The following is a 23027-nucleotide window of genomic DNA, read 5'->3' as shown; positions in this document are numbered from 1 at the left end:
CCAAAGAAATAAGCCTTGAGCCACTTTCTGGCCCAACACAATGGAGCATCCTACCTTTTCTTTAATGGATAAGTCAAAAGAGATCAGATTTGTTAACAGAAGAGCAAAAGCAGCATTCTTTTAAGGAAGAAAGGAAGAATTCAGGATAAGAATGAAGTGAAACACCAAAACTGTAGAAAAGGACAAATGCTGCATGCATTCTTATCAAGAAAAAAAGGACCAAACCATACATAACAATAGGAAAGTGTTTGGTCTTGATGTTTTTTAATAATTACTAATACTTACATAACATGTATTATGTACAAGTCATTGTTCTCATAGCTTGACACGTATTATTAACTCATGGAATTCTCACAGCAACACTATGAGGTGGGCATTATTACTGTCACCATTTTATAGGTAAGAAAACTGAGGTGCAAAGGAGCATGAGCAATTTGTCTACTCACAGTACCACAATTAGAAATTGAACCCAGAGAATTTGACTTTATCCTGAAATTAAGAGGAATTGCATTTAGCTATATTTCCTTCCTGTCAGTTTTATTAATAATAGATTCAAGCAGGATTTTAGTCATTGGTTTGGAGTTGGAGACACATGCCTTGTCCTTAATTCACAACTTGTTGAATTTTAATCTCTTGGTTGTGCTTCCTTGGAACCCACATTTATTTTCGAAAATGTAATTGGAACACATAAAATGATTATAATTACTGGCTTATAAACAACTGTTTAACTTGGGCACTGATCAAATTAAGGCTGAAGTCTGTTACAGAATTTTCACTTATTTTATATGTAAAAATTTGTTTCTGTTCTTGTTCAACTCCAGGACATAGAAATAGGCATATTTATTTAGTTTGACCTAGCCCTAGTGTATGATGCTTGGTCTATTCTTCTTAGTTTTATTGTATCTCTTAATCTCCTACACATGCATCCAGAGACCTCAGTGATGGGGGCATTATAAAAATTTAAACAAACAATAAATTCTGGCCACAAGATTCTCTATAAATGGAGTGATTAATAAAATAAAACTTAGAAATGTGATGTTGAAATGATTGCATCTTTGCAAAGTCACCCAGCTATAAATTTCCAGTGCTTACTATTACCCAGTAGTATTTTTTTCATATGCCTGAAATATTTGTAACAGTGTTTTGTATACGATTAAACAAAATGTTTCTTTGTTTTGAGACACAAGTATGGTTCAATGTCAGACGGTTCAAATAAACTGGAAGCCATGACATTTTTTTCCTTATCCTAAAGCTGCATTTCTGAGCTCCTTCTTCTTGTTTGCCCTGTTTGAGTTCAGGAAACTGACTCTGGTCTCTTTCCCTTGATAATAATTGAACACACCCACTGAAACTGGCCTGAGCTTCCACTCAATACATGCCCTGGGACATCCATTCTAAGTCTGGCTTGGTGGCACCTGGTATTGAAGGCAGCAAGTCCCTGGCACTCCAAATTTCCAGCAGTCATAACTGGAATAGAGCTTTCTTTGCTCTACAGTATTTTTCTCTTCATGAATTTTCTCTTCTCCTTACATTGTCCATGACAAGAGCCCTACATTTCACAATTTGTTCATTCAACAAGTTTAGTAAGCACTTGCCATGCTCTAAAGCCTGAGGAAAGGAGGATAAGACAGAAGGACATAGCCACTGTCCTCGTGGAGCTAAAAGTCTACAAGGGGAGGTGCAGTAATAATAATGCATGGGAAGGGGGGTTGCAGTGCAAGGATAGTTCAGTGGTCCGCCATGTGGGAGACCCAGGTTCGATTCCCAGTCCATGCACTTCCTCCCAAAAAATTCAACAAATGGCATGACAATAACGGGGCAGTCACACAGAAAAAGAATGAAATGTGACCCCACCATACAGTACACAAAAATAATAATAATAACAATAATCATACATGAAGGGTAAAGCTTAGATGACATAAAATAAAAGAAGAGAATATAAGCATCGGAAGAATACACCAAACGTTGAAGCAGTGGTGGGACTTTGGTTAATTTTTTCACATTAAATACCCTCTTTCAAGGTCTTTGACAATTTTAGTTCAATGGGCAAAAACATTTTTAGAAAGGGAATTCTGAAAACAAAATACATTTCAGTCTATGCAAACACAAAATTTGAAGGGTTGTTTTTTTTTTTTCTTAACTGATATAAAAAATAATTAGACAAATTATTTTCAGGCAATGCCTTCTGATCCCATACTACCTAACTCAAGATTTTCCTTCAATTTTGTCACTATTTGCAACCACCTTGGAGGAACACCCTTCCCAATACAAAAGGTTTTGACAACCCCCACTTTCACCTTGCCTCTCAATGAAATCACATGTATCTTATTTTTACTTCTCCTCAGCTCAAGAGCAGAAGCTGAAAAATATAAACTTCAGCCACATAAAATTTTAGAATATTTCATGAACTTCTCAGAAGCTCTGACATCCACAAAACAACAAATAGATTATTTATTTGTATAAGAGAAATCAAAAGAATCAATGGTTATAGTAAGTTAGAGGACCATGATTATGTCCAAAGACCAACATGATTTATAAGTAAGCCAGCCTCATGTCTACACACTCAGATTGGATTGTATGATGTATGAATAAAACTGTTTAAAAATGAACAGAGAGAAATAAGTGCTAGAGAAAATGCAGAGAAAGAGATGTACCTATTCACTGTCTGTAGAGAAATGAGAGGTCTAGCCCCTTGAAAGGCAGTGTGGTGGTTACACAGGAGGCTAGGGGTGGGTTTGCCCCCTTGCTCTGTATAGACCTGGAGGAACTGACTGTGGGGACACAAATGGACTTTTGCACACTGTTGTCCGTGGCGGCAGTGTTCGAAATCCACAATGGACAGAGGCAGCCTAAGGGTACAACGACTGAGGAATGGAAGGGGGAACTATGGTTTATACATACAAGGGACTACCAATCAGCCTCAAAAAGGAACGGAGTAGACAACTCCGCTGTAGACAACTAGGTGAATGAGTCATAAGGACTGTATTTTGAATGAAATGTCAAAAACAAAAAGACAAATATTATCATGCCTCAATCATATGAACTAACTATAATATAAAAACTCAGTGAGCTGAAGTTGAGAGTATGGGTTATCAGGTTGGGGCCTGTCGTAAAGGGTCCTAGATTGTAAGCTTTACAATAATCACATAGATTCACAAGTTGTAACTCTTATTTCTAAATTCTGAGATACTGAGCTGTTTGTTTATAACCTGGTCATTCCCAAAAACTTTGGGTATTTATGTGACACCTGAGACTCAGAATTAGAGCTCTGAAGCTATGAAAGTCAGCAGTACCCCATAAAGGAACTGTTTAAAAAATTTGAGAAAGGAATCTGATTTAGAGTAGAGCTATGAATGAAGCTGATCTGGAAGGACTAAGGTAAATCAGAATACAGGGTGAAGGATGATATAGTGCATATTTTAAAACTTTAACTTCCGTTTAAGACTAAAAGGAGAGATGTTTATTGGGTGCAAAATTTATATTTTGGGTAGTGCATTTCCTAATTTAACCATGTACTTATGGTGATAAGTACATGGAATCTTGAATAGGGCATGAGACTTTGTTTGTTTGTCCCGGTTACATTGATGCCCTGATGTATCCCAGAGCAATTTTGGCAGTGAATAAAGAAGTAATTGCAAGGTTCCCTTGGGGCACTGGGGAGAAAGAAGGAAATATTCAACTTCGCCATTTGTAGAATTTCTGATATTCTCAAAAGCAGTAGAGATAGCCAAATAAATAGGGCAAGCCCTTGCTCTTGGGTTCACTCCTGTGAAACTTATTTCTGCAAAGGACAGGCAAAGCCTACTTAAAATAAAGTCGGAGTCATCCACAGAGAACCTCTTTTGTTGCTCAGATATGCTCTCTCTAAGCTAACAGGGCAAGTGAACTCACTGCCCTCCCCCTCTACATGGGACATGACTCCCAGGGGTATGTCTCCCTGGCAACATGGGACAGAATTTCCGGGATGATCCAGGACCTGGCATCAAGGGATTGAGAAAATTTTCTTGACCAAAAGGGGGAAGAGAGAAATAAGACAAAATAAAGTATTAATGGCTAAGAAATTTCAAACAGAGTCTCAAGGTTATCCTGGAAGTTATTCTTACACATTATATAGATATCACCTTTTTTAGTTTATGGTATATTAGAATGGCTACAGGGCAATACCTGAAACTGTTGAGCTGTATTCCAGTAGCCTGGTTTCCTGAGAATGATTGTGTAATGAGATAGATTTCACAATGTAACTGTATGATTGTGAAAATCTTGTATCAATGCTCCTTTATCCACAGAATGGTAAGATGAGTAAAAAATTTATTGGTCAATGAGAGGGAGAGGTAAGGCGTATGGTATATATGAGTTTTTCTTGTTTCTTTTTTATTTCTTTTTCTGAAATGATACAAGTGTTCTAAAAAATGATCATGGTGATGAATACACAACTATGTGATGATATTGTGAGCCACTGATAGTACACCATGTATGGAATGTTTGTATGTTTGTATGTTAAGATTTATCAATAAAAATATTTTTATAAAAGGAAGCAAGCCAACCTAAAGTAGCAAACAGAACCCTTACAGAAGTGCCCTCTCTCTCTCGCTTGCTTCTCTCTCTCTAATATATATATATATATATAATTAGATATATATTTATTTCATTATTTTATTTATTTTTATTTTTTCAACTTTTTTATTAGAGCAGTTGTTGTGTGCAGAAAGTACAAATTTCCCAAATGCCTTCTCCAAACACACATAATATTTCCTATTATTAAATTTCACATTGAGATGAAATCTAGGTATAATTGATGATCCAATATTGTTATAATTACTATTAACTAGAATCCAAAATTTACATTAGTGTTCACTCATTATGTTATACAGCTCTATGGATTCTTTTTTTTTGTTTTATTCTGGTAACATACATACAATGAAAAATTTCCCATTTTAACCACTTTGAAGTATTCAATTCAGTGGAGTTAATTATATTCACAATTGTGCTACCATCACCATCATTCATTGTAAAACTTTTCAACCATCCCAAGTAGAAACTCTATTGTTGATATTTATATAATTGCTGGGGTTTTTTTCCCAATTTGAAGGTAGAAGTCTGTAGTCATCGTTTCTTTATATTGCTGAATATAAAAATCATTTCTTCAAAGAAACCATTTATTTAGATATCAAGTATATTTTTCTGATAATAAAAGTAACAGCACACTTATTAGAAGGACTTTGTAAAATACAAAACAGTTTCATGAAGAAAATGAAATTCCACATAATCCAGCAAATGAGAGATACCCACTTCATGTTTAAATTACTGAATAATTTTTTTTTACTGTTTTTATTGTTTATACCTTGATCTTTTCATTTAATATTATTTTGGAAGCATGTCATAATTTTTAAAAAATATTTTTCATGACTTATGTAATATTCTTCTGAATGGCTAAATGACTTAGTCAACAACTCTCCCTTTTCTTTATATTGAGATGGCTTCTTTTTTGCTGTCAGGTTATGAATTTTTTTGCATTAGGAATACTTAAAAAGACATCTAAAAGATGCATAAATATAAATATAAATCAATTTTAAAAATCTGAAGACATACATGGTGCTACGGGTTCTGAATTACAAATTATCCTTGGTTTCCCATTTTTATGACGCCTGTTACCATGCCCAAATCATTTAATAAACATAGATTTGTTGGTGCATCAACCTAATTTTGACATTATTTTTAAATGCTTGTTTTAATATCCTGCATTATTTCACAAATTCTTTGCAGGAACTTGGAAGTTTTTACCTCTTTAATGGAATATATTATCTTTGCTACACAACAAATTTCCCCAAAAGTTAGCTTAAAACAACAAATATTTATTGTTTCACATAGTTTCTGTGGGTCAGGTATCTGGGCACAGTTGATCTGGGCAATTCTGTGTGAGGACCTCTCATGAGGTTATATTCCAATTATCAGCCTGCATTTATGTCAAGACTGGGGCTGGAGAATTCCCTTCTGAGCTCACTCACGTGGCTGTTGGCAAGCCTCAATGGTTGTTGGCTAGAGGCTTCAGTTCCTTTATCTCACCAGCCTCTACAGATGGCTGCACCCAACGTGGCAACTGCTTCCCCCAAGCAAGAGATCCAAAAAAGAGAAAAGTGCCTAAAACAGAAACCACGTCCTTTTATAACTTAATCACACCGCAACTTTTACCACATTCTATTGATCACACAGACCAATGTTGACACAGTATGAAAAGGGACCACACAATGTATGTGAATCCCAAGAGAAATGGAACATTGGAAGCTGGCTACCACATACAATAATTTTTATGAAGACCCAAAACACGTATGTAATAATCTGTCAAAAACTCTTTTGTGTGCTGGTGCTGAAAAAAGAGTTTTCTACTCCCTATTAAATTTAAATATTCATATATCCTACAGCTGAGCAGTTTCCCTCCTCAGGAAAGACATTCGTCCTCCATTTGTACACCACGGCATATGTATAAGACTATTCTATACAGCAGTGTTTCTGATGGCATTAAATAAATCAATTTAAATGAACAAGTGAATGAATGTCCCGTTGCCCAATAGATGACAAAATAGATTGTGGCACACTGATAAAATCTATACAAAAGAAAAAAGGCAAGAAGCATCCTCATCACTTTTATGGCCTGATCCAGAGTTTGTGTAGTGGATTAAAAGAGAAAAAACAATTGTTAAAAGTGCAGAGTAAGGGAATATGTGCTTAAAAGGAATCCCTTCCCTTTTTTGCGTGTGTTTTTCCTTTTGTCCCAAATAGGGAACTTAAATCTGTTTTAATTGCAGACACATGAACAAAAAGTCATTTTGTTTCTGCCAAGTATGGTACCTTCCTTTGTTTATTTGCTATTAAACTGTTTGAGAAGAAAAAAAAGCCATACAGCGGGTGGTGTGGCGGTGGCTCAGTGGCAGAGTTCTCGCCTGCCATGCCAGAGACCTGGGTTCAGTTCCTGGAGCCTGCCCATGCCAAGAAAAAAAAAGCTATACAGCAGTTAAACTCAGTAAACTAGAGCCACACTCATCAATCCTAGTGCACCTGGTGAGTGCAAGAAGCAAGACAGAATCTATATGCTACAATTCCATTAGGATAAATTCATACAGGACAAAAATAAATATACGAACTCAACAACAAAAGAACAAACAACCCCAATTATATAATGGACAAAGGATATGACATTTTTCCAAAGAGCAAATACTAAAAAGCTAAAAAGCACATGAAGAGATGCTCATCCTCATTAGCTATAAGGGAAATGCAAATCAAGACTACACTGAGATACCACCTCACCTATAAGAATGGCCACTATTAAACAAAGACAAAAGTACAAATGTGGGAAAGGATGTGAAAAAAACAGAACACTTATTCACTGCTGGTGGGAATGTATAATGGTGCAGCCATTGTGGAAGACAGTTCATCAGCTCCTCAGAAAAATAAGTGGAGAGTTGGCCCGCCACCCAGCAATACCAAAACTCAGTATATACCCAGAAGAAAACAAAGGAATACGCTACAGAACTGACCCACTCAACTTATGCTGTCCTTAAAAATGTGTGACTTCTGTGGTGAGCCATGCAAGACAAGTGCACTTCTCCCGAGTGGAAATGGAAAGGAAGGATGTTCCAGGTAGAGGGGACAGCACAGCCAAAATCTGAAGCATTAAAGAATATCCCATATATATATATATATATATATATATATATATATATATATATATTATTATTTTTGCTGCTAGAACATTCAGAACGCTTAGGGAGACATAGTTAACTAATGACCCCGGACAGGCCAGTTGGCAATGGATTGCCAAGGCCCTTCTCTGACTCAATAGTTAGACTTAAGGGCAATATGAGGCCTTACATATTTTTAAGCAAGAGAGTCTCATGTTTCTCATTTTGCAATGGTAACTCTGGTGACATGAGGAGGTTGGATTGCAGAAGGAAGAGCCTGGCTCAGAGAGACCAGCCTGAAGGTGATTTTAACAGTTCAGGCAACCAATGCCGAGAGTCTGAATTAGACTATAAAATAAGTACTATTTCAGATCTCATTTTCAGATGAAAAAATTAAGCCATGGAAGATTTAAGTAGCTTGTCCAATGCCACACAGCTTGGTAAATGCAAGAGTCAGGATTCAAACCTAGGTCGTGAAACTTCACGTTCTGCCTACTTCACAGTCTGCCATGCTCACTGATGAACATGCAGCTGAGACAAGGGGCAGTGGAGGATGCCATGGTAAATCTTGGGCTGAGTCAGAGAGCTCACTTTCAGGAGGCCGCAGAGGTCTGTGAGAGTCAGCCTGAGATGCCTGAGCTGTGTTGAAATGCCAAGAATAGGCTTCAAGATGTGAGAAACAGAAGAGAGGTGAGAAGGTGGGAGAAAATAAACCCTCGTCCTGAAGACACAGCACCCGAGGCCAGGAGCGGCCGCTCAGGAGGGCATGCTCTACAGCCAAGTGGACATTGAAACTGGGGGCTGAGATGTGTGATCTGGTATTATTTCTGAACTTTTCAAACCAGAGCTTTTTTTCATTGATAAGATAGAGATCATGTCATGTTGTAAAGGATTAGAATAGTACCTATTACATTACCTTCCAAAAGCAAATGCTCAATTATTGCTACGATGATGGTCAGTATACTTATCCTTAGTATCATTTAAGGGATTTGTGGAAGGTGAGGCTGGAGAGAAGGCAATCCCTCTGGGCTCCCAGTCCAATCACTCTTTTGGTATTTTTTCCCATAGAATTCTCTTAACAGTATGGCATTTTCACTATATTTTTCAACCCACAAAAAGATGTTCCTTTTGAATAACATCAATTAGCCTTATTTTAACAGTTCTCTCTTATGCGAAACAGATAAGTTAGAGAAGTCAGATTAAAACTGTGTATATATATGGAATATAATATGAAATATTGATCGAAAACTAATCAGGTAGTGCCTTTTCTTAGGATCTGAAATGACTCAGGCAAATTTGTAATGTAGCTTATCATATCTAAAGAAGATGAGGGCAGGGAAGTGATAGAACATGCATGCTTTCTCAACCACAGTCTCCTTGCTTAGGATTTTCTATTTTGACAATATCTCAGCTCACAATGGGCACATCCCCCACGAAGGATGATCTTTTGAGAGTCAAGAGTCACAGAATTTTGAGATTAAAAAATCCTACAGGAAATACCTGAACCCAGGAATAAAGTAGGAGCCTTGAAGACTGAATTTATTTATCACTTTGTCATTCCCAACTCCTTTAGACATATATTTCTCTGGAATTCAATGTGGTGACTAACAAACAAGGTTATTTAGTCCAAGACCTTGAGATTGAAAAATTACAGTAGAGAAACATTTCTGGTAAAATGACTTCAGTTCACATCACACACACACACACACACACACACACACACACACAGGTCAAAACACAAACAAATACAATCAAGAAGAAAAAAGGACATTGGGAATAAATGAAATTTATTGTTTAATTCAATTGCTTCTAAAATAATATGTTTGGTAAGGATGTGAATATAAACAACGTGGAAACAAAATAAACGAAGGGGGAGCAGTGCCAGCCTCATCAGTTAGAAAGAAGCAGCCATGTTTCGAGGCAATATTCTGTTTTCCTCCCCACAGAGGACTCTTGGTCCCTTAGCTCTGTTTCTCCCAGCACGCCTGTGGTGCCTCAGACTCTGCTGGTGCTCGCTCCTTCCATGCCCCCGCCGTTGCCCGCCCTTATCTGAATATATAAGCCTGCCCTTTGCTCAGATTTATGGGTCGGGCCAGGGCTGTGTGTATTTACAGTGTTCTGACCTGAGGACCTCAGGCTGAAGGAGGAAAGGAGGAAACTGGGATCCATTCCATAAACAGAGACAGATTTGAGGGGGAGGTAGAAGGCTTTGCTAGCACTTAACGTTTTTAACTATTTGGCCATGCTTAAGAATTAGCGATTAGATTAGAGTAAAAGAAAAACGAGAGACGTGGATGCAGACTCAGAGACTTGGGGGAGGGGGGTGGGGGGAGTCAGCTGTCCATTTCTGCTGTACCGTGGTTGCTTGGAGGTTCTGGGTTTGGAGGTGGGGTGGGGTTAAACTTAATGCAGAAGGTCGGAAAGAAAATTGGTAAGTCAGTTACAGAGAGAGCTATGAAATGCTTTGGAAAGGCAGAGGGTCTGCAAAGATGGGGATATAAACAACATTTAATAAGTCAGAAAATTTCTCCACCCACAAGTTGAGCTCCATGTGTGAAACAAAACTACTTGTATTTTTTAAAAATGTAATTGGGTATAGAAGAAAAATCTCTTTCTCCATGCTTACACGAGAACATACTGCCATAGATTACCAAAACCCAATCACTTTTGAGTGGAAATATTTTTCTTAGGGCCTGGGGCCCTACTTGAAAGCAATTCTGTTTTCAAACAGGGCTGCTGAATAAATGGGCCACCACTGTGCAATGAAACTGGTGTATCTGCAAGGTTTAAGCACCTGTTCAAAAGGGAAATTTAAAAAACAGTTAAATCTTGAGGTGTTGAGCACCCACAAATTGAATTCCATTTCTCCAGGGTCGTATCCTTGAGGATAGGCAAAATGCGAACGCACAACTTCTGTTTGGGATCATCCTCAAATAATCCAGTTCCTGTAAAAATTGAGTTCATGAGGAAAAGCACTGATTTACCAACAGACTAAATCAGAAATAATCCAGTTATTAGTAAAGGTTACAATATATTCATTAGCGACTCAAAAGTATAAGTTACTGGAGCACCATACTACATATTTCAACTACCATTCACTTTGTATCACAATAAAGCAAAAAGCTGGGATGTGTGATTTAAGCAGGGATTTGCGAATTTGTGAAATATCATCAAATTGCTTCTTTTTGCTCATTTTAACATAAGAGAATCTGTTCCCAAGATACTACCTTTTAAAGTATCTACTATAATGCTATATGTTTGACTGAAACTGTTTAACTAAGAATATGTCCTGAATTGGCTTTTGTGACACGGGTTGAATTACCGCTAATAACTGCATGAGAAAGTGCACGTGCTTAGCACTGTGAGTGGCACTTCATAAATGCTAACTTTATTATTATTATATTACTATTAAATCATCAGTCTGGAAATAAAAAAGTAAAATTAATTTTACAATGGAACTTTGGAAAGATTCAGAATACAAAATTCATATAAAGTTTATTTCCCATTTATGTTTGCCTTTTTTTTTTTTATGTAAAATCCAGCATGCAATACAGGGCAGTAGACTAAAAAAGGCATTTGATTATTACCTCAGTACAAGCTATCTTTATACTAGTGAAAACTTGGGCAAAAAAAAAAAAATGATGAATGGGGAGAAGCTACCATAAGAAGGGTGCATTTCTGAAGTAAAATGAAATGCATGATATTCTAGGAAACTAATTTTTTATTGCTCTCATTTTGAACTTTTCTTTACTCTAAAATAATGAAATTTCTGCTTCATGAATAATGCATGCTCTAAACAGATGCAACTGTGTGCAGAGTATTTACGGGGATTTTTGGGACTATTATATCGCAGCTAATATGCTTTCCTGTGGCATTTTTGTTGAGATCCATTTGCCGGTGAAATAATTTTTTCTCTTATATGGTAGCGGGTCGCAGCAGCAGTGGGTTCAGATGTGACCATTGCGGAGCAGAGGCCCAGTTCAGTGTGCCAGGAAAAAAAAAAAAAAGGCACCACAAAGAACATTGAGATGAATGGCTCTATTTTATGAGCCATAAAAGTTTTATTCATCTTGACACTGAAACAGGTTTAGGCAGTGAGTTGACACGCCTTAAATAAATAAGTGGAATTAATTCCCCAGCCCTTGAAACAATAGAAGCATGCACGTAGCGCGGAGAAATGCTCCATTGTTTCCTGTAGCTGCCTGATATTGATATTATTTGTGTTTTTCTGTGCTGCTTCCTCAGGGGCCTGGTTGATCCACTTCAGATTCATCCCCTGTTTTATTAGAGGTTGAAAAGGTTCAAGACCTGGTTGTACCACAGCTCCCACCGACAGCTAAGGAACCAGTTTGGCGTCTGGTTTGTCTGTTGTTTTACTGCTGACCTTCAAATCAACTTTAACCCCTGACCTCAGGAGACATCTATCATGACAAGAGGCTATTTAACACAAATGGTGCCCATTTATAGGGGAAGAGACTCAGAAGATTTCCTTTTTATGAAGAATTTAGTTTTTCACCCTTCTTTTCTCAGTCACCACAGGTGAAATCCCTCTTAGCAGCTGGCTTATAAAATAATGTGAGGGGAAGCCTTAACGAGCAGAAAGCACCCTCAGCTGGAGATAAATATATGCAAATGAGATGCACAAACAAAGGAGCCTGGACAGAGAAATATCTGCAATTCCAGCAAAATGCTGCCTGCAGTTCGAAGATGAACAGCTTTGATAAAATGGTAACAAAAAGCACCTTTTTATCCTCCAGCGTGTTTTACATTGCAATAGACCATTGTCATTGCAACCCAGTGGAGCATGCAGAGGTTTTCTGCACTGTTTCAGAAAACTGTTTAAACATTTGTTTTAAGGCATTCATGAAATATAATCAATGGACTGCTCCTGTGTTGTTTTTGAGATTTTTTTTCCTGAGTGCATTTTAGATGTTACTGTAGTTATTTTACCTGTTGGTCTTTATCCTTGTTTAATGTTGCTAACTTGCTGTGCTATTTCACTTTTTGGTGACTGTTTCTCCCACTGGCTAGAATGACTTTTTTTTTCTCTTTTAATTTATATGGAAAATGATTTCAAGTTAATAACTAGTAGTAATCAGCTTTGGGTTTGAACCAACACAGAGCAGCACCCAAACAACTAGTTTAATGACAATGGCAATCAAGTGTGTAGAGCTAGTTCAAAGACAGGCATGTAACATGCTGATTTCAATATGCTTTAAAAAGACAATCTCTAACTTTTAAGAATCTTTTTAATCTAATCATCCCTGGCTGATATGATGCCAAAACAAACAAAACCATTAAAATGTTTTCAATACATAGCTGCAAGTGTTATTTGAGGGTGTTTTTAATTAGCATTCCATTGGTAAAATATTGATTTGATCAGCTTTAAAAATGGAAAAAGCTGAAATCACCAATCTATTTGGGGGGAAAAAAAGAACATTTTTCTCTAAACATGAACTAAGCCCCAGCTCCAAGATTTCACTGAAGAGAAGCTGGACTCGTGACATGTAAATTGCTGCATTTGAACATATGTATTATGTTTAGGTGAATAATCAAGCCAGCTAAGTTGAAAGAAGAAATACTATACACCTCACACGTGTCAAAATGCTACTGCTCTAAAAGCTCAACAATATTCGGCTCTTTCATTTATAATACAATCCTAGCATTCTGCAGTGGAGATGTACGAGGATCTTTACATTTTCTTTACCTAAATTATTTCATCTTGGTAGCTGGGATTGGAGTGGGGAATTTCGTCTGAGTACTGTGCAGCTCTCACATTTTATGTGCATTTCATCAAGGAAATGTCAAATTTGCTAATAATAAGAAAATCTCCTCATTTTTAATCATGCCACTCCTGTTGCATTGGGGGGGAGGGGGGAGTCGGCAAGCAGGGAGTAGGGAGGGAATATAAAAGCACTGAGCAGTCAGACCAAAGAGAAGAGGGAGGAAATTCTTATTTGGGTTTTAAAATGACACATGCTCCTTACTCTCAATGTCTGTATCAGTGCATCATTAAATTCAGAATTTCAGGAGTTAATAGAAACTTGGTTATATTAGGGATGCTTTTTCAAGCCCAGGTTTAAAGCAGCATAATTATGTTCAACTGCTGTTGTTTAGAAAGGGCAAACAGCATCTTAGGCATAGAACAATGAAATTACAGCTGAGATTTAGGTTAGCAAAAGCCGTCTTCTCTAGGCTTTTATGATTCATTATTTCCCATTAAATACAGTATTAGGAGTGTACACTAGATAGCTCATGGTTGCTGCTCTCGGAGCACATTATCTATATTACACAGGTCTGGGGAGCAGAATTAGAAAACTTTGGGGGAATGAGCAATATGTGTTTGCTGATAGAAGTACCATATGGCTCATCTTCTTCAATTGCTTTCATTGCTACTCTGATGCTGGAGAAATTAAAGTTTTATTTGATGTGGCACAGCTTAATGAACTGTCTTCTGTTAGGAAAATTGAATATGTTTCCTGTTATTTGAGCACAGAGCCTCCATGGTTTGGCTGATGAGGGATGCATTATGTATTGTTTATTTAGCATTTTGAAAACAAAAGCAAGATATTGAAGGTAAAATTGATTACTGCTGGATTGCATTATATAATCAAGTTTTCTCCCTTTAAATTTCCCTTTACAATCCTTTTGCCATGTTTTAATATGAGATTGTTCCAGGTTTTTGTTTTTCAAAGGTACACAGAGCTTGGTTTTATCAAGATACCTTTATTTGTAAACAAGCCACAAGAAACCCCAAACCCTGCATTGTTATATTTATAAAGTTCAGAGGATGATGTTTGGAGAGAAAAAAAAAATAATTCAATTTGCGTGGATCTAATTGCAAAACTTCCAGTCAGCCCCCAATCAATTTTGAGAGAGTCTAACATTTGGTTAGTTGAAAGGGGGATGTCATTTTCTTTTGTTTGAAATACGCCACTTAAGAACATGATGGGGTGGGGCCATAAAAGAAGGAAAAGATATTTAAAATTTGGAAATATAAACCTCAAAATATCAACGTTTAGATTTTTGAATTAGCCGTTGGTGAATGAAAAGCTGGAATCAACCTGTGCATTAAAAAAAAATGGAATGTACATTTCATAGACTTAGTTTTTTTATTAAATAGATATGATTAAAGAAAACATATAACCAGGACTATACTTACACGATGAAAACCCTGAGTTGTCAATCCGAGCGAATATTCTCTATTCCCTGAAGGAAGGAACATATTTAACATTTTGTGTAATTTCCCCCATTTCATCCTGAATCTGATCATTTTTAAAACCAAAAAAACCTAAAGAATCTCTTAAAAGATTGAAATTAAAATCATCTCATAATCATCGCATCTCTTTCTTTCATTTTTCTGTGAACAATATTCTCCACATGTACTGACAACTTGGGCACACTGATCTGCAACAAGGAGCTGGGGTGAAAAATAGTTAAAGCGAATCAACATTTATCTGGAATATACAGTCCTGACAAAAAAAAAAAAGTCATTTGTCTTCTGCATCCTGTGATGTTTTGAGGATTTCTGGCAACTACGGCATTTAAACAAACTTCTCTCACAATCTAAATACTGTCTGTTCAAGAGAGGCTTCCAATGTTTATAGCCCATAAGTAAAGAAAAAAAATTGGTATTTAACCAAGAATAGTGCTCTTGAAAATGTCTCTGAACAAAGTGTTTAAGCAAAAGTTTGGCCACAGCTCTTCTCAGTTCCAGATTTTTTTTTCGATGAGGGATTTTCATCTTCCATCACTCTGCTCATTTTCTTGAAATTAACAAATTAGTTTTTGAAAGTGAAAGCCTGACTAGTGATCTGATCGTACGAACTTCCTTTAGAACTAGTTGAGAAGAAAACACCACCTTGTTATGAACCCCATCTCCTGGCAGGAGCCTCAGAGGAGGAGCACCATTATGCATTGTTATCAGCGTGGTGTAATTTGACTGTTGACAAAGTATCCATGGCAGTGAGAATGAGCGCAGTTAGAAGTGTGGCGGATTGTAATCAAGAAGATGCTTAGCTGTGCAACACTGCATCTTGAGCAGATTTGAATCAACATTGCCTTAAGGGGACACACACACATACCAAAAGGAAAAAAAAATCCATTAATTTTTCGAAGGAAAATTAGAGTGGCACTTGATGAAGTGAAATTTGACATGCGTTAATTGCTCTGCAGCTCTCCTAATTAGAGATTTTCAAATTCTTTTACTGCTGTCACTGTGATGGTACATTGTCTTGCTGGACAAACACTACAATTGCCAATCAGTTTGATCAGAAAGTTTTACACAGAGGGGAAGATTAGACGTGTGTGCTCTAGTCCGCTTCCAAAAGGTGAGCAGCTGGAGAGCAAAGAGGACTCAGCCTTAGTTCACCGCAGATAAAAACAGGCTTATTAAAATAGTTTCATTATGAGACTGCATGTAAAAGAAGCAGGTGCTGATGTGATTTCCTTAAACAGATGGAAATGTTCCTTTGATACTCAAGCCTCTGCTTCCTATGCAATATTTCAGGTGAAAGAAAACACAGTGAAATGCTACATTATATACACATTCTCATATTTCTTCTTATATTCTTCAGAAATTGGAGAGAGGCGAATTCTGAAAGGCCATGTCACATTTTTCCCAGGTCTGACTCTAAAGCAACAATGCTCCCTACTTCCCTTTGTATCTTAAAGTAATTATGCTGCCGTTTGGCCCCCGGGATGGCACCAAATAGGATACAATAATAATTTTAGAGTCCTTTTCTCAACCCCTCTTGTCTAGCCCTTGAACCCCTCTTAATTTATTAACATATTGAATTTTTTTCAATTTTCCATTTTCTTGCAATAACAATATTAATGCCGAGGTGAAAGCTTGATTGGAGCTAAATTACTTGTTACCTGCTGGCATTTATTTATATGGCATTGAATTATAAAGCTTTGCTATTGTCATGCCTTGGGCGAATTGTTTATGACACCAGTAATAGGAGTAATTGTTATTGTTGAAATTACCTGTCAGCTACCCATAGCAGTGGCCCTTGTCCCACTGACAAATAGTGACAAGGGAGAGGTATCCTCCATGCGTCCCCCTGATGGCTTCTCCTCTGATAATAAGAAGTGCAGGGCCTCTGATAATTTGCCTGTCACTGTTGAGTGCAGCTCAGAGAGAGTTGGCCAAATTGTTGTCATTCACTTTGACAAAGACAGCAAAATGCTCCCGTGCAGGAGGAGGATTATCAAAATAAATGAAATCGCTTACACCCCCTTTGTTTGTTTGGCTCAAGAATTGCCTCACTTTGTATAGGACTGTGAAATCAGGGTCTAGTTCTTATGTGTGTACCTCTGTTCATTTGAAGATGAAAATCCCAGGCAAGGAAAGACACTTTAAACAACTTGCTATTTTGCAATTTGCGCTGGTTAGTAAAAAATATATTTAAATATAAAGAAAAAGTCAGTAGAATTATAGCAAGAAATCTAAAAATGAAGTTGCATACTTTAGTTAAAAACATATAATACTCACACCTTTTCTCTCCTGCCTTCCTTTCACCCTTCTTATTTTTTTTTGTTTGATCCAAGTAGGCATTCAGATTCAACAAGCATTCAAAAATGCACGAAGTCCTCATTTGTTATCAAATTTTCTTTAAATTTTAGCAATCTGCAGCTCCGACTCTTAAAGCTTGAACAGGTCATATAGTTCAGTTTAAGATTATTATTTCAAATGGCCTATTCCTTTCCATGAATTCCCTTTTATTTATATAGTATCTGCATGTGTAAAGAAGTAAATGAAACATATTTCCAGGTATGAAGCATCAATTATCACAGGCTTACAGAGGACGCAAAAAATGGTCCTGTGATTGTCAGAACTCAAATATAAATATTTGCCTTTTAAAACCCTTTGTTTGTAGCCTGCGAACCTGTCAAAAAGTATGTTTTGGGAGGTAGGGACGGGAGATGTGCAGTGGGAACGGTTCACATGAGAAAGAAATGAAATTTAAGCAAATCAAACCTATGCTCTTGTGATAACCAAAATCGTTCTCACCTTTCCACAAAAGGCGTCATTGCATGTTAGGAAAATTCTTATTTTTAAGGTGCCCGTGAGGCTATTCCTCATAGATCTTCTTGACAAACCCTTGCTGTTATAAGAGGTTGAAAAGAAAAGAAAAAAATAAGTAGGATAAATGTAAAATATTGGCTCCTTATAGGCTAGTCGTCAGCTGTTTATTGGTCTCTACCAGACAAGTAATGACCAACCACAGTGTTAAGCGCCAGCAGCGCTGCCTTGGGCCCTTCCCTCCTAACGCCAGCCATTATCTGATTAGAGCACCTCCGAAGAAGTCACTGTTGCATAATTTTATGGGTCTTCACAGTGCAGATCCGCTGGTAGGAAAACTATCTGGGAGAGTTGATAAAGCCACAGTGAAACATGATTTTATTTACTCCACTTACATCTCGCTCTCTGAAAGAGTATCTGAGTATCTTCTGGTGGCTGCAGAAGAAACCACAACTGGTTCAAATAGGAATTGGGCGGGAGGTGGCGGTGGCAGAAGGTGGCGAGACAGGAAAAGTAAAATTACCTACCACTTAAGCTCTTCATGGACTGCACAGTTTGAAGTAATTAACAGCATTGTTAGGAGCATCTTGAGCTTTTCTTAGGTGTTATGTTTTTAACGCAGGTAAGTCATTTTTTAGTAGTGGTAATATCATACATACAAAAAAATATGATAGGAAGAAAAAATGTGTTTCTGATCACTACTAAAAATGCATTCTTTTAAAGGAAACCACTGCATAGCTAACCGTGTTGAATGTCCCTGATTAACAAGTGGAAGGCTGTGACATAATTAAGAGGTTATCTCTAGTAATAAAAATGCTCAAACCTGTCTTGGAATGTGATCCCTTTTTCAGATAATTTTTAAGAATGTAGCATGTCCTCGCTTCCTCGGTGGAGACACACGTTAGTGATCCCAAGAGGAAAAATAAACACACGTTTTTAAATGAAGATATTTAAAATGTACCACATTTTTCAGCATGTTGCTCTAACCTGGTCTTTTTTATGTTCCCCCTATAAAACCTAAATTAAGCCTCTTAGGAGTGGTTTTGCTGCAGGTTTCATCTAAAAACACAATACATTTTAAATGGTTTCAGTACTTGAGTGCACTTTAACGTGTAATCACTAACGTGCAGCCTCTTCCCCCCTCTCCTCCAAGCCCCCAGCCTGCTAAAAGGATGAGCCTCCTTTAAAATTTAGCCTCATTTGAAATGTAAACTTTTAACAAATAGTAATTGCTCCTGTAGTTCTATTGATGAAGTGACTGGCAGCAAATCCTTTTTTTCTCTCTCCCTCTCTCTCACAGATGTAACATTTTGAAACACCCATCAGTGTCAAAGGAAACTGCACACGTCTCCTTTGCTGCTTTAAATAAGGCTCAGAAATGTTAAGAAAAATGTCAGAAAAAGCTCAGTGGATTAAAGTAACATTTCTGCACCATGTCAGCGAGGGTGGCAGGGCAGACTGGTCTGTATAATTCTGAAAGATATATATATATTTTAAATGCTTACTCTGTAAGCCGAATGAAATTTTACTTGAAAAGATTTGATAACATATAGCATTCACTTGTTTTTCAAAATCTTGTTATTCTTTGATATGCTTTTGGCATATGTTTTTAAAATTAGAACAATAATACATTTTTCTTTTGGGGGAATGTTTCTTCACCCGCATGCAGCGTTAAAATACAGTTTGGGCTCTTCAATGCATTTTTTTTTCCCTAAAATTCCTGGAATGTTCAATCAGTGAAAGCAGCAAAAATGCTGGGCTCTTGCACATGCAAATTCATTAAACTAATCAGTCATTTTCCCCCTTAAGTAAAATATGTATATAGCTTTGGAGAGTTTCAGAACAGTTAATTTTTTAAAAAAGATAACTACAAAGCATTTACGTTTCATTCATTATTTTAAATAAATTACTGGCTTGATGCGTTTGGTTTGTTTTTGTTCATTTTTTTCTCTAAAGAACATTCAATAATCACAAAATAGTATAATGGCAGTAAACTATCCCATAGCATCATAAGTATTTAATTAAAACTTGCAGTTAAAAAAAGAAAATATCTTACAAACTCAATACTCTACCAACAGAAATAGCAAGATTAATTTTACAGAAACAAGGTATTACTCAGCTGATTTTAAACACAAACTTTTTCAGAACAAGTTTAAAAAATGAATTTAAACAAATTTGTCTCTTAACCTTTAAAGATTTCCTGCCCATTTCTGTATGTCCTTTATTACATTAATTTTTTATTTAAATTACACCATTAACTGGATATGAATTTATCAAGAATACATGTATTGATTTATAAAACAGTACCATTAATTATTATAATAGCTAGATGTGGCTGATATTACAAAGCCATTTAAAGGTTTTTAATATAACTTGGACATACATAGATAGATAGGCATTATGGACAAGACTACAATTTAAACTGGCTACCAGCAGTTAATGAAATCCTTGATTTATATTCTAGTTTAGAGATTGATTATATTGTTGCTTTGTAAAACTATTTATATTATGCCATTTTTCAAAGGATGTCTCAATAAAAAAGCTAAATAAAATATTCAGTCAATTCCCGAAGCAGATTTTGTTTTCTATATTTTAAATGCTAGTGAAAATAATTGATTGTATGTGTTTCAAGTTTTGTCATTTCCATTCCAGAGGTGGTTTTCCTGGTGGGAGCCTAGTTTGCATATGCAGACTTAAGCACTTGATCCTTGCAGAAACAAACTCTTTCTCTTTATTTCATTATCCCCCCAACAAACCCATGTATATTTCACAAAACCTGCACATCAGGACACATAAGTCTTTCTGGCATCTTTTATGTTATGCATTCTTTTTTCTCAAGGTTGTGGAAAACTGGGACTTACCCCGAAGCCGCAAAGCAGGCAATCACGAAGAGTATTTGGGTAAGAATGCAATCTGAAGAGAAAAAAAGAAAAATGAGGAAGAAAATAAGCAAATAACAGTAACACTTTCAAATTACTTTTCAAATGGTAATTAGCCAACAGATAGATTGAAAGTTAAATTCTTTTCACATTGTACTTGGATTGGGGTCTCCCAGGCTCTTTATTTATATCACTTTTCCTTGCCTGGCAACATATGTTACCGATTTATTATACTATTTTTACTGTTAGCAGACAAATCTAAAGGCTAGCTGAGGAGGCTAGCTTCATCTGATGACTTTAACAACAACTGCGGGGCATCCTTGAGGGTGAGCCAATAGGCTCTTTTGAAGAGCTAATACTATTAACCATTTTGATGCTGAAATATTTCTTACAGCTAAAGTTGATTCAGTCTTTCTGTAGGTGCGCCGGGTTTTTACATATACAAAAGTTAAACGTAAATGATTTGTTTTGTAAATATTTCAATGGCCATCTCAGCACTTTCTTCCATGTGCCTTATATTTCCTAAAAGCCATATGAATGCAGAGGTTTCTTTATTTTTCCCTTCTCTTACAGGACACTGAAATCTGTGGGACACATTTATGAGTCAACAGCTATCAGGCATCACCTTAAGTTATCACCTCCCTCCCCCATTCCATTAATTCCCTGCTATACTATTAAAACAAACAAATATCCTTTAGCATTTAAATGCTGACACATGTATAGCCCAGAAAAGTAAAGTTTAAGATCATTTCTTTCTGGCTAAGAATCTGAAATTACTTTCCAAATCAGGGATGCCGTAAATTAAGCCCATTTTAATGGATATGTGATACTAGCCAAAGGTTTATGTCTTTTAAGATGTACATGTGGAATTATCTGTTTTAGAGCTAATATTTGTTGTTTAAATGTATTCATTTCAAAGTTGTCAAACAATAAGCTTCTATCTTATCATATGTCATTTAACTCAGGAATAATTATCTAGTTTTTATTATTAGGAAATTTATAAACAATCTCTTTCTGCACAGAAATGTCCATTCAGAGTTAACCATTTTCTTACTATTTCAGATTCATTTTATAGAATTTCTTTTGATTATACGTGGCTTGAAAATTTAGAAATTAAATCTCAAAGATTGCAAACTATTATTTATTGTCCAAAAGGCCTGGCTCAGCAATTGGAAATTAACGTAATTTTGATCTCAGAATTCAAGCAATAAAGACAAATAGTCACAGCAGCACTTGGGGTCTGACTGTTGAAAAGTGACTTTCCAGCACCTGGAAGGAATGTATTCTTTACTCCTGAGATCCAGAAGGCACTAAGAGGTATTGTCTGTCCAAACAAATCTAGCACAGGAGACTGTCTATAAATCATAACAATTCCACAGCTCTCCACCATGTTTAAGAATATACCATCTTACCTGGTTTCAAGACATTTACATTCAAAGTTTGACTGCAGAACAGGTGGTGAAATAACTACTATTCATCTAACCGTCCACCTGATTCTGATTCTTTTTAATTAAAAGTCCTCAGGTTGTCATCATTTAGATTTCAATACCCATGTCACATTTTTTTTTTTTTTTTTTTTTTTTTTGCATGAGTAGGCACCGGGAATCGAACCTGGGTCTCTGGCATGGCGGGCGAGAACTCTGCCACTGAGCCATCGTCGCACCGCCCTCCACAATTTTCTAGTATTAACTATAATGTCCTCACCCACTGCACCAAATAATAAGTAAATTTTATATTTGTGCATATATAGTTATAGTTTCATCCTAGTCTGATTTAGGTTAATATGTAATAGGTTTATTGTCTGTATCTGTTCTTAGATATTTAATGTATTCATATCTTTTTTGGCCCCTAAGGACATCTTTTAGTGACTTGGGGTAATTTTAGGTCAGAAGAAATTATGATCAAAAGGATTTCAGCTTCAGAGAATAAGACCAATTTTTTAAGACATAAATGCAAAGCCGTTCTGAAAATGATCACAAGAGACTCTGTGATCCCCAAAAGACTCTGTCCTAGTCTAGTCATTCCATGAAAGAACAAGTCCTTAGTGTGCCAAATAGGACATTAGTTTTTACATCTTAATCTTTTTAGAAAAATGAATAGAGGCAATGATTTTGGAAGTCCTAGAGTTTCCTTCTGCAAAAATAGCATAATTGTGAACCAAAATTGAATATCCAGTGGAGTTTTATCCTCACTTTCAGAAGCCTGACAAGTGTGAGCACGGGGCTCCAGCCTCTTCTAGAATAGCCCTACTCTGTCATAGTCTGGGTGGCAGTACCCTTAATAGAAGTGAAGTCCTGAACCATCCCTTCTCTGTTTCTGCCTTACTCTGTCCCCACCACCCACACCCACACCCTTCTCTCCCTCTTTCTTCTCCACCCTAAACAGGTGTCTTTTTAAAGCCTGAGTCAAAAGGTATAGGTTCTTCTGACTTCTTGACTGCCAGCT

The 23027-nt window shown here is 36.6% G+C and overlaps 1 long non-coding RNA gene across 3 annotated transcripts in view; it reads right to left on the bottom strand.

Moving 5' to 3' along the window:
• Nucleotides 1-20870, bottom strand: part of LOC143660923 (uncharacterized) — a 111811-nt gene extending 90941 nt beyond the window's left edge. For 2 of the 3 annotated variants that reach the window (XR_013164328.1, XR_013164329.1), the window contains exons 1-2: nucleotides 20733-20870; nucleotides 20565-20616 (exon numbers count right to left, since the gene is read on the bottom strand). This is a non-coding gene — a long non-coding RNA (uncharacterized LOC143660923). Of the gene's footprint in view, nucleotides 1-14199; nucleotides 14886-17691; nucleotides 17786-18526; nucleotides 18584-20564; nucleotides 20617-20732 lie in introns of those variants that run through there. The other variant, XR_013164330.1, reaches the window with a different exon arrangement.
• Nucleotides 20871-23027: the final 2157 nt, after the last annotated feature.

This window comes from Tamandua tetradactyla, chromosome 17 (genome assembly GCF_023851605.1).
Source record: "Tamandua tetradactyla isolate mTamTet1 chromosome 17, mTamTet1.pri, whole genome shotgun sequence".
Lineage (NCBI taxonomy): Eukaryota > Metazoa > Chordata > Mammalia > Pilosa > Myrmecophagidae > Tamandua > Tamandua tetradactyla.
The sequence above is the reverse complement of the archived record's forward strand: the minus strand, read 5'-3'. Positions and strand labels throughout refer to the sequence as shown.